Source organism: Leptodactylus fuscus, chromosome 7 (genome assembly GCF_031893055.1).
Source record: "Leptodactylus fuscus isolate aLepFus1 chromosome 7, aLepFus1.hap2, whole genome shotgun sequence".
Taxonomy (NCBI): Eukaryota; Metazoa; Chordata; class Amphibia; order Anura; family Leptodactylidae; genus Leptodactylus; species Leptodactylus fuscus.
In genome coordinates this window covers 142,695,195-142,704,943 of record NC_134271.1, presented here as the reverse complement: position 1 = coordinate 142,704,943, position 9,749 = coordinate 142,695,195, and positions in this window count along the sequence as shown.

Here is a 9,749-nt window from a genome sequence, read left to right as displayed (position 1 = left end):
CTAGTCCTCCTTCTATAATTCTATACACTGTGCTCCACTAGTCCTCTCCTATAATTATATATACTGTGCTCCACTAGTCCTCCTCCTATAATTCTATATACTGTGCTCCACTACTCCTATAATTCCATAAACTGTGCTCCACTAGTCCTCCTTCTATAATTCTATACACTGTGCTCCACTAGTCCTCTCCTATAATTCTATTTACTGTGCTCCACTAGTCCTCCTCCTATAATTCTATAAACAGTGATCCTCTAGTCCTTCTGCTATAATTCTATAAACTGTGCTCCACTAGTCCTCCTTCTATAATTCTATACACTGTGCTCCACTAGTCCTCTCCTCTAGTTCTATATACTGTGCTCCACTAGTCCTCCTTCTATAATTCTATATACTGTGCTCCACTAGCCCTCCTCCTATAATTCTATACACTGTGCTCCTCTAGTCCTCCTCCTATAATTCTATATACGGTGCTCCACGAGTCCTTCTCCTATAATTCAATAAACTGTGCTCCACTAATTTTTCTCCAATAATTCTATAAACTGTGCTCCACTAGTCCTCTCCTATAGTTCTATACACTATGCTCCACTAGTCCTCTCCTATAATTCTATAACCTGTGCTCCACTAGTCCTCCTCCTATAATTCTATAAACAGTGATCCTCTAGTCCTTCTGCTATGATTTTATAAATTGTGCTCCACTAGTTTTTCTTCTATAATTCTATACACTGTGCTCCACTAGTCCTTCTCCTATGATTCTATATACTGTGTTCCACTAGTCCTCCTCCTATAATTCTCTACTCTGTGCTCCACTAGTCCTCCTTCTATAATTCAATATACTGTGCTCCACTAGCCCTCCTCCTTTAATTCTATACACTGTGCTCCACTAGTCCTCCTTCTATAATTCTATATACTGTGCTCCACTAGTCCTCCTCCTATTATTCTATATACTGTGCTCCACTAGTCCTCCTCCTATAATTCTATAAACTGTGATCCTCTAGTCCTTCTGCTATGATTCTATAAACTGTGCTCCACTAGTCCTCCTCCTATAATTCTATACACTTTGCTCCACTAGTTTTTCTCCTATATTTCTATAAACTGTGCTCCACTTGCCCTCCTTCTATAATTCTATATACTGTGCTCCACTAGTCCTCCTCCTATAATTCCATAAACTGTGATCCACTAGTCCTCCTTCTATAATTCTATACACTGTGTTCCACTAGTCCTCTCCTATAATTCTTTATACTGTGCTCCACTAGTCCTCCTTCTATAATTCTATATACTGTGCTCCACTAGTCCTCCTCCTATAATTCTATACACTGTGCTCCACTAGTCTTCCTCCTATAATTCTATACACTGTGTTCCACTAGTTTTTCTCCTATAATTCTATAAACTGTGCTCCGCTAGTCCTCCTTCTATAATTTCATAAACTGTGCTCCACTAGTCCTCCTTCTATAATTCTATACACTGTGCTCCTCTAGTCCTCCCCTATAATTCTATATACTGTGCTCCACTAGTCCTTCTCCTATAATTCTATAAACGGTGATCCTCTAGTCCTTCTGCTATGATTCTATAAACTGTGCTCCACTAGTCCTCCTCCTATATTTCTATATACTGTGCTCCACTAGCCCTCCTCCTATAATTCTATACACTGTGCTCCACTAGTCCTCCTCCTATAATTCTATATACTGTGCTCCACTAGTCCTCCTCCTATAATTCTATAAAAAGCGAACCTCTAGTCCTCCTTCTATAATTCTATAAACTGTGCTCCACTAGTCCTCCTTCTATGATTCTATACACTGTGCTCCACTAGCCCTCCTCCTATAATTCTATACACTGTGCTCCACTAGTCCTCCTCATATAATTCTATATACTGTGCTCCACTAGTCCTCCTCCTATAATTCTATAAACTGTGATCCTCTAGTCCTTCTGCTATGATTCTATAAACTGTGCTCCACTAGTTTTTCTTCTATAATTCTATAAACTGTGCTCCACTAGTCCTCCTCCTATAATTCTATAAACTTTGCTCCACTAGTCCTCCTTCTATAATTCTATACACTGTGCTCCACTAGTCCTCCTCCTATAATTCTATATACTGTGCTCCACTAGTCCTCCTCCTATAATTCTATAAACTGTGATCCTCTAGTCCTTCTGCTATGATTCTATGAACTGTGCTCCACTAGTCTTCCTCCTATAATTCTATACACTGTGCTCCACTAGTTTTTCTCCTATAATTCTATAAACTGTGCTCCGCTAGTCCTCCTTCTATAATTTCATAAACTGTGCTCCACTAGTCCTCCTTCTATAATTCTATACACTGTGCTCCACTAGTCCTCCCCTATAATTCTATATACTGTGCTCCACTAGTCCTTCTTCTATAATTCTATAAACTGTGCTCCACTAGTCCTCCTCCTATAATTCTATAAACCGTGCTCCACTAGTCCTCCTTCTATAATTCTATACACTGTGCTCCACTAGTCCTCTCCTATAATTATATATACTGTGCTCCACTAGTCCTCCTCCTATAATTCTATATACTGTGCTCCACTACTCCTATAATTCCATAAACTGTGCTCCACTAGTCCTCCTTCTATAATTCTATACACTGTGCTCCACTAGTCCTCTCCTATAATTCTATATACTGTGCTCCACTAGTCCTCCTCCTATAATTCTATAAACAGTGATCCTCTAGTCCTTCTGCTATAATTCTATAAACTGTGCTCCACTAGTCCTCCTTCTATAATTCTATATACTGTGCTCCACTAGCCCTCCTCCTATAATTCTATATACTGTGCTCCACGAGTCCTTCTCCTATAATTCAATAAACTGTGCTCCACTAATTTTTCTCCAATAATTCTATAAACTGTGCTCCACTTGTCCTCTCCTATAGTTCTATACACTGTGCTCCACTAGTCCTCTCCTATAATTCTATAACCTGTGCTCCACTAGTCCTCCTCTTATAATTCTATAAACAGTGATCCTCTAGTCCTTCTGCTATGATTTTATATATTGTGCTCCACTAGTTTTTCTTCTATAATTCTATACACTGTGCTCCACTAGTCCTTCTCCTTTGATTCTATATACTGTGTTCCACTAGTCCTCCTCCTATAATTCTCTACTCTGTGCTCCACTAGTCCTCCTTCTATAATTCAATATACTGTGCTCCACTAGCCCTCCTCCTTTAATTCTATACACTGTGCTCCACTAGTCCTCCTTCTATAATTCTATATACTGTGCTCCACTAGTCCTCCTCCTATAATTCTATATACTGTGCTCCACTAGTCCTCCTCCTATAATTCTATAAACTGTGATCCTCTAGTCCTTCTGCTATGATTCTATAAACTGTGCTCCACTAGTACTCCTCCTATAATTCTATACACTTTGCTCCACTAGTTTTTCTCCTATATTTCTATAAACTGTGCTCCACTTGTCCTCCTTCTATAATTCTATATACTGTGCTCCACTAGTCCTCCTCCTATAATTCCATAAACTGTGATCCACTAGTCCTCCTTCTATAATTCTATACACTGTGTTCCACTAGTCCTCTCCTATAATTCTATATACTGTGCTCCACTAGTCCTCCTTCTATAATTCTATATACTGTGCTCCACTAGTCCTCCTCCTATAATTCTATAAACTGTGCTCCACTAGTCCTCCTTCTATAATTCTCTATACTGTGCTCCACTAGTCCTCTCCTCTAGTTCTATACACTGTGCTCCACTAGTCCTCCTTCTATAATTCTATACACTGTGCTCCACTAGTCCTCTCCTCTAGTTCTATACACTGTGATCCACTAGTCCTCCTCCTATAATTCTATATACTGTGCTCCACTAGTCCTCCTACTATAATTCTATATACTGTGCTCCACTAGTCCTCCTTCTATAATTCTATATACTGTGCTCCACTAGTCCTCCTCCTATAATTCTATATACTGTGCTCCACTAGTCCTCCTCCTATAATTCTATAAACTGTGATCCTCTAGTCCTTCTGCTATGATTCTATAAACTGTGCTCCACTAGTCCTCCTCCTATAATTCTATACACTTTGCTCCACTAGTTTTTCTCCTATATTTCTATAAACTGTGCTCCACTTGTCCTCCTTCTATAATTCTATATACTGTGCTCCACTAGTCCTCCTCCTATAATTTCATAAACTGTGATCCACTAGTCCTCCTTCTATAATTCTATACACTGTGCTCCACTAGTCCTCTCCTATAATTCTATATACTGTGCTCCACTAGTCCTCCTTCTATAATTCTATATACTGTTCTCCACTCGTCCTCCTTCTATAATTCTATACACTGTGCTCCACTAGTCCTCTCCTATAATTCTATATACTGTTCTCCACTAGTCCTCCTTCTATAATTCTATATACTGTTCTCCACTAGTTCTCCTCCTATAATTCTATACACTTTGCTCCACTAGTTTTTCTCCTATATTTCTATAAACTGTGCTCCACTTGTCCTCCTTCTATAATTCTATATACTGTGCTCCACTAGTCCTCCTCCTATAATTTCATAAACTGTGATCCACTAGTCCTCCTTCTATAATTCTATACAGTGTGCTCCACTAGTCCTCTCCTATAATTCTATATACTGTGCTCCACTAGTCCTCCTTCTGTAATTCTATATACTGTGCTCCACTCGTCCTCCTCCTATAATTCTATAAACTGTGCTCCACTAGTCCTCCTTCTATAATTCTATACACTGTGCTCCACTAGTCCTCTCCTCTAGTTCTATACAATGTGCTCCACTAGTCCTCTCCTATAATTCTATATACTGTGCTCCACTAGTCCTCCTTCTATAATTCTATATACTGTGCTCCACTAGTCCTCCTCCTATAATTCTATAAACTGTGCTCCACTAGTCCTCCTTCTATAATTCTATACACTGTGCTCCACTAGTCCTCTCCTCTAGTTCTATACACTGTGCTCCACTAGTCCTTCTCCTATAATTCTATATACTGTGCTCCACTAGTCCTCCTCCTATAATTCTATATACTGTGCTCCACTAGTCCTCCTCCTATAATTCTATACACTGTGCTCCACTAGTCCTCCTCCTATAATTCTATACACTGTGCTCCACTAGTCCTCCTCCTATAATTCTATAAACTGTGCTCCACTAGTCCTCCTCCTATAATTCTATATACTGTGCTCCACTAGTCCTCATCTCTATACTGGTTCTGTTGACACTAACCTATCTATCTGCAGGGCTAGGGAGATATGCTTGGTCTGGTGACACTAACCTATCTATCTGCAGGGCTAGGGTGATATGCTTGGTCTGGTGACATAACCTATCTATCTGCAGGGCTGGGGTGATATGCTGGGTCTGGTGACATAACCTATCTATCTGCAGGACTGGGGTGATATGCTGGTTCTGGTGACACTAACCTATCTGCAGGGCTGGGATGATATGCTGGTTCTGGTGACAATAACCTATCTATCTGCGGGGGTGGGGTGATATGCTGGTTCTGGTGACACTAACCTATCTATCTGCAGAGTTGGGGTGATATGCTGGTTATGGCGACACTAACCTATCTATCTGCAGGCCTGGGTTGATCTGCTGGGCCTGTTGACACTAACCTATCTATCTGCAGGGCTGGGGTCATATGCTGGTTCTGTTGACACTAAGCTATCTATCTGCAGTACTGCGATGATATGCTGGTTCTGGTGACACTAACCTATCTATCTGCAGGACTGGGGTGATATGCTGGCTCTGGTGACAGTAAGTTATCTTTCTGTAGGGCTGGGGTGATATTCTGGTTCTGCTGACACTAACCTATCTATCTGCAGGGCTGGGGTGATATGCTGGTTCTGGTGACAGTAACCTATCTATCTGCAGGACTGGGGTGATATGCTGGATCTGGTGACAGTAACCTATCTATCTGTAGGGCTGGGGTGATATGCTGGTTCTGGTGACAGTAACCTATCTATCTGTAGGGCTGGGGTGATATGCTGGTTCTGGTGACAGTAACCTATCTATCTGCAGGCTGGGGTGATATGCTGGTTCTGGTGACAGTAACCTATCTATCTGCAGGACTGGGGTGATATGCTGGCTCTGGTGACAGTAAGCTATCTATCTGTAGAGCTGGGGTGATATGCTGGTTCTAGTGACAGTAACCTATCTATCTGCAGGACTGGGGTGATATGCTGGATCTGGTGACAGTAACCTATCTATCTGCAGGGCTGGGGTGATATGCTGGGTCTGGTGACACTAACCTATCTATCTGCAGGGCTGGGGTGATATGCTGGTTCTGGTGACAGTAACCTATCTGTAGGGCTGGGGTGATATGCTGGTTCTGTTGACAGTAACCTATCTATCTGCGGGGCTGGGGTGATATGCTGGTTCTGGTGACAGTAACCTATCTGTCTGTAGGGCTGGGGTGATATGCTGGTTCTGGTGACAGTAACCTATCTATCTGCAGGACTAGGGTGATATGCTGGTTCTCGTGACACTAACCTATCTATCTGTAGGGCTGGGGTGATATGCTGGTTCTGGTGACAGTAACCTATCTATCTGCAGGGCTGGGGTGATATTCTGGTACTGGTGACACTAACCTATCTATCTGCAGGGCTGGGGTGATATCATGGTTCTGATGACAGTAACCTATCTATCTGCAGGACTGGGGTGATATGCTGGTTCTGGTGACAGTAAACTATCTATCTGTAGGGCTGGGGTGATATGCTGGTTCTGGTGACAGTAACCTATCTATCTGCAGGGCTGGGGTGATATGCTGGTTCTGGTGACAGTATCCTATCTATCTGTAGGGCTGGGGTGATATGCTGGTTCTGGAGACAGTAACCTATCTATCTGCAGGGCTGCGGTGATATGCTGGGTCTGGTGACACTAACCTATCTATCTGCAGGACTGGGGTGATATGCTGGTTCTGGTAACACTAACTTATCTATCTGTAGGGCTGGAGTGATATGCTGAGGTCCGGTGACAGTAACCTATCTATCTGCAGGGCTGGGGTGATATGTTGGTTCTGGTGACAGTAACCTATCTATCTGCAGGGCTGTGGTGATATGCTGGATCTGGTGACAGAAACCTATCTATCTGTTGGGCTGGGGTGATATGCTGGTTCTGGTGACAGTAACCTATCTATCTGCAGGGCTGGGGTGATATGTTGGTTCTGGTGAAACTAACCTATCTATCTGCAGGGCTGGGGTGATATGCTGGATCTGGTGACAGTAACCTCTCTATTCGCAGGGCTGGGGTGATATGCTGGTTCTGGTGACAGTAACCTATCTATCTGCAGGGCTGGGGTGATATGCTGGATCTGGTGACACTAACCTATCTATCTGCAGGGCTGGGGTGATATGCTTGATCTGGTAACACTAACTTATCTATCTGTAGGGCTGGAGTGATATGCTGGTTCTGTTGACAGTAACCTATCTATCTGCAGGGCTGTGGTGATATGCTGGTTCTGGTGACAGTAACCTATCTATCTGCAGGACTGGGGTGATATGCTGGTTCTGGTAACACTAACCTATCTATCTGTAGGGCTGGAGTGATATGCTGAGGTCCGGTGACAGTAACCTATCTATCTGCAGGACTGGGGTGATATGCTGGTTCTGGTAACACTAACCTATCTATCTGTTGGGCTGGGGTGATATGCTGGTTCTGGTGACAGTAACCTATCTATCTGCAGGGCTGGGGTGATATTCTGGTACTGGTGACACTAACCTATCTATCTGCAGGGCTGGGGTGATATCATGGTTCTGATGACAGTAACCTATCTATCTGCAGGACTGGGGTGATATGCTGGTTCTGGTGACAGTAAACTATCTATCTGTAGGGCTGGGGTGATATGCTGGTTCTGGTGACAGTAACCTATCTATCTGCAGGGCTGGGGTGATATGCTGGTTCTGGTGACAGTATCCTATCTATCTGTAGGGCTGGGGTGATATGCTGGTTCTGGAGACAGTAACCTATCTATCTGCAGGGCTGCGGTGATATGCTGGGTCTGGTGACACTAACCTATCTATCTGCAGGACTGGGGTGATATGCTGGTTCTGGTAACACTAACTTATCTATCTGTAGGGCTGGAGTGATATGCTGAGGTCCGGTGACAGTAACCTATCTATCTGCAGGGCTGGGGTGATATGTTGGTTCTGGTGACAGTAACCTATCTATCTGCAGGGCTGTGGTGATATGCTGGATCTGGTGACAGAAACCTATCTATCTGTTGGGCTGGGGTGATATGCTGGTTCTGGTGACAGTAACCTATCTATCTGCAGGGCTGGGGTGATATGTTGGTTCTGGTGAAACTAACCTATCTATCTGCAGGGCTGGGGTGATATGCTGGATCTGGTGACAGTAACCTCTCTATTCGCAGGGCTGGGGTGATATGCTGGTTCTGGTGACAGTAACCTATCTATCTGCAGGGCTGGGGTGATATGCTGGATCTGGTGACACTAACCTATCTATCTGCAGGGCTGGGGTGATATGCTTGATCTGGTAACACTAACTTATCTATCTGTAGGGCTGGAGTGATATGCTGGTTCTGTTGACAGTAACCTATCTATCTGCAGGGCTGTGGTGATATGCTGGTTCTGGTGACAGTAACCTATCTATCTGCAGGACTGGGGTGATATGCTGGTTCTGGTAACACTAACCTATCTATCTGTAGGGCTGGAGTGATATGCTGAGGTCCGGTGACAGTAACCTATCTATCTGCAGGACTGGGGTGATATGCTGGTTCTGGTAACACTAACCTATCTATCTGTTGGGCTGGGGTGATATGCTGGTTCTGGTGACAGTAACCTATCTATCTGCAGGGCTGGGGTGATATTCTGGTACTGGTGACACTAACCTATCTATCTGCAGGGCTGGGGTGATATCATGGTTCTGATGACAGTAACCTATCTATCTGCAGGACTGGGGTGATATGCTGGTTCTGGTGACAGTAAACTATCTATCTGTAGGGCTGGGGTGATATGCTGGTTCTGGTGACAGTAACCTATCTATCTGCAGGGCTGGGGTGATATGCTGGTTCTGGTGACAGTATCCTATCTATCTGTAGGGCTGGGGTGATATGCTGGTTCTGGAGACAGTAACCTATCTATCTGCAGGGCTGCGGTGATATGCTGGGTCTGGTGACACTAACCTATCTATCTGCAGGACTGGGGTGATATGCTGGTTCTGGTAACACTAACTTATCTATCTGTAGGGCTGGAGTGATATGCTGAGGTCCGGTGACAGTAACCTATCTATCTGCAGGGCTGGGGTGATATGTTGGTTCTGGTGACAGTAACCTATCTATCTGCAGGGCTGTGGTGATATGCTGGATCTGGTGACAGAAACCTATCTATCTGTTGGGCTGGGGTGATATGCTGGTTCTGGTGACAGTAACCTATCTATCTGCAGGGCTGGGGTGATATGTTGGTTCTGGTGAAACTAACCTATCTATCTGCAGGGCTGGGGTGATATGCTGGATCTGGTGACAGTAACCTCTCTATTCGCAGGGCTGGGGTGATATGCTGGTTCTGGTGACAGTAACCTATCTATCTGCAGGGCTGGGGTGATATGCTGGATCTGGTGACACTAACCTATCTATCTGCAGGGCTGGGGTGATATGCTTGATCTGGTAACACTAACTTATCTATCTGTAGGGCTGGAGTGATATGCTGGTTCTGTTGACAGTAACCTATCTATCTGCAGGACTGGGGTGATATGCTGGTTCTGGTAACACTAACCTATCTATCTGTAGGGCTGGAGTGATATGCTGAGGTCCGGTGACAGTAACCTATCTATCTGC